Source organism: Euprymna scolopes, chromosome 43 (assembly GCF_053919585.1).
Source record: "Euprymna scolopes isolate OS-2025 chromosome 43, ASM5391958v1, whole genome shotgun sequence".
Taxonomy (NCBI): domain Eukaryota; kingdom Metazoa; phylum Mollusca; class Cephalopoda; order Sepiida; family Sepiolidae; genus Euprymna; species Euprymna scolopes.
The window spans coordinates 59926901-59932653 of NC_136524.1; the positions used below are offsets into that span (position 1 = coordinate 59926901).

General features: G+C 28.5%; 1 protein-coding gene across 2 annotated transcripts in view; it reads right to left on the reverse strand.

Annotated features, from left to right (window-relative positions):
* Positions 1–4113, reverse strand: part of LOC145268355 (uncharacterized) — a 136248-nt gene extending 132135 nt beyond the window's left edge. Inside the window, exon 1 of one of the 2 annotated variants that reach the window (XM_080123879.1) lies at positions 279–4113. The gene's annotated coding sequence lies outside the window, so the exon portion shown is untranslated. The remainder of the gene's footprint in view (positions 1–278) is intronic. The other variant, XM_080123878.1, reaches the window with a different exon arrangement.
* Positions 4114–5753: the final 1640 nt, after the last annotated feature.

Sequence of the window (5753 nt, forward strand, 5' to 3'; positions counted from 1 at the left end):
ATATATATATATGTATATATATACATATATATATACATATATATGTATATATATATACATATATATATACATATGTATATATATATATATACATATATATATACATATGTATATATATATATGTATATATATGTATATATATATGTTTATAGATGTGCAAATATACATAAGTATTTATATTACACTATGTATATATACTTTTTAGATTTTATTCAATTACCTGAAAAAAGCGGAATAATAACAAAAAATTTAGGAGTACAAAATGAAAAACACTTAACCTTATTTTCTTTCAATCTCTTTCAATTTCTTTCACCGCTGTTGGTATGAACAAGACTGAAACTCCTTCCTCCGGCTTGTTTTTTATGTTTTTCATTTTTTTTTTTTTTCTTCTTTTATGACTTGATTTTCATTTCTTTTTTTATATATATATATATACGATATTTAATTTTTATAACTTTTTACTTTTTTTTAAACATTTTTGTTCACTTTTTTTTCGTTTCATATTTTTCATTTCCAATTTTTTTTTTTATTCAACATTTTTTTCTTATGAGCATAACAATGCTATATTTAAAAATTTTCGTTTTTTTTTTTTTTGTTTTTTTTTTTTATATCGTCATGATATTCGTATAGCAACCTCGATATAAAATAAAAAAAATAATAACTGTATGGTTTTATATCCCGAGACTTGTCCAAAATATTATTTCAAGGTTTTTGTTTATGTATCTGGGTTCTTTTTTTTATGTTATTTTTCTTTGGGTGTTGTTTTTCTAAATTTCTTCTTTTTTTTTCTGTGTACTTTTTCGATGTGTTCTTTCATCTATTTTTCGATTTTTGTTATATTTCTCAGAACATATTTGTGTTCTTCATTGCAGATGTTTGTGGCTTTCTTTTTCGTTCGCCTTCCGTTTTTTGGTCATAATTTAACATCGTTATTGACCTCTTCATCCGCGTCAGCATCATTGTTAACACCTTTTAGTGTTTAAATTATCTATTTATTTACCTGTTTGCTATAAGCATGAATGAACGTATGGATTCATGTATGTATTTATGTATGTATTTATTTATTCATGTATCTATTTATGCATATATCTATGTACGTATATGTGTATGCCCGTATGCATGTATTTATATCTGAATTTTTGTTTGTATTGGTGTATGTATATCTGCATGTATTTATATATGTTCGTATTTATATATGTATGCATTTATATATATATCTATATTTATTATGTATTGATGCCTGAATGTATGTATATATATGTATGCATTTATGTATATGTGTGTGTGTGTGTGTGTGTGTGTGTGTGTGTGTGTGTGTGTGTGTGTGTGTGTGTGTGTGTGTGTGTGTGTGTGTGTGTGTGTGTTGTATTTACGTATGTGTTTTACAATTCATTGATTTTTAAAGTTACTTAATTGTACGCACAATCTAACCTTTTATTTATGTATGCAAAGCAAGACATATAATAACTATTACTTAGAGCCCTTAAAATACGTAGCCTCGGTATTCATAAATGTATATATATGCATATATTTATATGCATATATATATATATATATATACATATAAAAATATATATAATGTCCTATCTAATATATAAGTCCGACAAATTCATTTATAACTTTCCCTATCATCTCATACAAGTATTTTTTTTTAATATTTGCATGTGTGTGCCAATTATTAAAATATGTGATTTGTTTTATTTTTTTGCAGATACTTTTTATTTTTCCTAATCTATGCATGTTTAAATTATCGTCTGTTTTATTGCATACATTATAACAACAATAATAAAAATTTATATTGTATCATTTATGTATCCTGTGATACGTGCATCCAAATAAATCACACATTTATGTAGTCAACATACACAAATCAAATAAATATATATATATATATATATATACATATATATACACATATATATATATTTATGTCAATAATAATTTACCTACCGTTCTAACATAAATAAATGATTATATATATGTGTGTGTATATATATACACACACACAGAAATGTAACAATTTTAACGAAAGTAAATGTTATAATCAAATATAATGTTTAAAAATATAACCAGTTTTTTTTACCTTTGCATGTTTATAATTTAACTTGAAATAGTCCTTTTATTTTGTAGCCTTTTCCGTTTTCTTTGTGTACGTGTTGTTGTTGTTGTTTTTGTTGTTGTTGTTGTTGTTGTTTTTGTTGTAGTTGTTATTATCGTTCTTGTGTTTGTGTTTTGTTTGTTTGTTGGTTGGTTGGTTGATTGGTTGATTAGTTTAACCTTCAATGTAACTCCATCCGTGATTGTTTCTTTCGCTTTTATTTTTTTTTATTCATTTTTTTTTTTTTTTAATATTTTTTTCGTGTAAAATTTGCGGTAAGCCAAAAATGAAACCCATAATACAAATGTTCAATTCCTACACAGTTCAGAATTTTCCGTTCCCAATAATTCTGGTTTTCAGGATGATGACAAAACTCCAACGAACATTCTGTTCTTGTTCCCTTATTATTGTTGTGTTTGTTTTTAGGTGGTATTATTATTATTATTATTATTATTATTATTATTATTATTATTATTATTATTATTATTATTATTATTATTATTATTAGTCTTGTGTGTCTGTGTGTCTAGTCCAGTTATTATTCAATTTTTCTGGTTATATTTAAACCACTGCCTGAAATTGACATCACTCAATGTATGTTTGTTCGTTTCTATAATTGTGGGCATATATATATATATATATACGTGTTGTTTGTGTATAAATATAGGCATATAGACAGATGCATAAATGTATTGATAACATGCAAGTTATTTCACTTATAAATCATATTATCATACTTTTTGCCCTATGACATTATGCTGGCCAGTTAACCAATATATGTATAAACATATATATAAACATATATATATATATATATATATATATATATATATATATATATATATATATATATATAGGTGTGTATATGTTATATATATATATATATATATATATTTCTCTCTATCTCTCCATAGCTGTGTACCTATATGTGTGTATATAAAAGGTATGAAGCGTAAGTATCACCTTATGTTAATAAGCCATATCTACTCAAAGTAATGTGTGTGTTTGTATTTGTAAATATATGCATAAAATTGAAATAAAATATTAATGTGTGTAGATGGCATGTGTATACGCGTGCTGCTATGTATTAATATGTGTGCGTGTGCCAGCAGATGTCTGTATGTTAGGCGTACAAGAGTAAAAATATTAAAGTATTAGCTTGAAAAAGAAAAATAAATAAATAAATATCTCACACTAGCTGACAAAAATAACGCCTCCATAATTCAGAATATCACAAATATGCATCGTATACAGATGTATATGTATATATGCGTGTGTATATCTACATACGATTGCGTATATGCATTCGTGTGAGTGTGTCCGTTCTTGAGAAAGTAATTTTAAAGTTACTGATTGATTGTCACTATGTTTTCTAATTTCATATAAACGTATTTATATACACCTCTTAGGATTGTAATTAGCTTAAAAGCATACGCGTGTGTATATGCATGAATATGTGTGTGCGTGTACGTGTGTGCGTGTGCACGCGCGTGTGTGTGTGTATGTGTGTATGTGTGTGTATGTGTGTGTATGTGTGTGCGTGTGTGTGTATGTGTGCGTGTGTGTGTGTGGGTGTGTGTGTGTGCGTGTGTGTGTGGGTGTGTGTGTGTGTGTATGTGTGTGTAAATGTTTATAGGAACTGACGGAAGTTCGTTAGCAGACGTGTCTCTCGCCACCGTTACTAAAAACAACACCTCGGGTTGTATGTATGTATATATACATATATAGATACGTATTTCGGTGTATGCACATAAGTACGTAATTAATATAAATAATTAATAAATATGTTTATAAGTAGGTATTACTGCATATATGCATGCGTGTGTGAGCTATATGTATATATACATAGGTGTCTACACACACAAAGCGTGCAGCAGGCGAAGTGTTCTTGGTACTGGCTCTAGTGACGGACTAAAACACCAAGAGCGATAGAAGCCGTAGCCTTTCGTGTGACGTCGGTAGGAGGAGGAGGACGCCGAAGAGTAGGAGTAGGAGCGAACAGGCAGTGCGAAAAGGCGGGCGGGGGGTAGTGCATAACGCCTGAAGGGGGGAGGAGGAGCAGCAGTTAGGTTACATTTATCGCGCTCGCTAGCACACTCTCTTCTCTCCCTCCCCTCTCGCTCCCTCTCAATCTTCTCTTCGTATACAGATCTATCTATCTATTTCTAGCTAGATATCCATCCATCTGTGTTCATCTCTATCCCTATTTGATTTTATTGTTGATATATATATATATATATATATATATATATATATATATATATATATATATATATGTGTGTGTGTGTGTGTGTGTGTGTGCTTGTGTGTGACTGTGTCTGTGCTTAAATATATATATATATATATATATATATATATATACATATATATATGTGTGTGTGTCTGTGTGTTTATGTGTGTGTGTCTGTGTGTGTGCTTATATATATATATATATATATATATATATATATATATATATATGCATATATATATATGTGTATATATGTACACACACATATATATTTGTATAAAAATGTGTGCGTGCGCATATATGTTTGTAACTACACATTAAGGGGTTTACAAAATTAATACATGAATTAAATATTGATTAATTAATAATTTATATGAAACCGTTAATTTTTAAAAATAAAAAATTAATTTAAGCCTTAAAAACCTCACGTAAAATATGATACTTAAATAATAATAATAATAATAATAATAATAATAATAATAATAATAATAATAATAATAATAATAATAACATTTTAGTCTTATATTCAACAGTTTATAAAATACTCGACGGTGTTTATGGGATATAAATTTCAACATTTGGTTTTATTGCAAAACTGCTTATATGTGTGTGTGTGTGTGTGTGTGTGTGTGTGTGTGTGTGTGTGTGTGTGTGTGTGTGTGTGTGTGTGTGTGTGTGTGTGTGTGTGTGTGTGTGTGTGTGTGTGTGTGTGTGTGTGTGTGTGTGTGCGTGCGTGCGTGCGTGTGTGTGTGTGTGTGTGTTTGTGGTTTTGTTGTTGATTTTTTAAACGATATATTAAGGTTAACGTCTCCGCCTCGGTGAGCCGGTGTTTTTCTTAGAAAGTCGCCCAGTTTTTATTTTCATTTTGGACGTATTTATTTACTTATTTATTTATTTATTTATTTCATTTTTTTTTTTTTTAACAGTAATCTACGGACACGCGGGTTTCGGAATCCTACTCCTCTTCAGCGTAGCTGGACTGTTGTTAGTTAAGCTACGCTAAATAGGAGTAGGCCTCCGAAACACGCGTGTCCGTAGATTACTGTTTTTAAAAAAATTATATATATATATATATATATATATATATATATATATATATATATATATATATATAGTCGGTCACATTCGTCGATTGAATTAAAGTAGACATTTTCTTAAAAGTAATTAATTAATTAATTAAGTAGAGAAGTAAAATAAGAGTGGGGTTCAGGAGCAAGAAAAATATAAAGAGTAAAAAGAGTCCTGGACAACGCCGAATAAGTACAACAAATCAATCTATAATGAAATATTCAGATCTTCTGTAAGAGTGTATGCGCAATTCACAGAGCATGTAATAAAAACACTCACATGAGACACACACAAACAAATACACTAACACAAGCACACATACACACACACATATGTATGTGTATAAGGTGTCCTTTT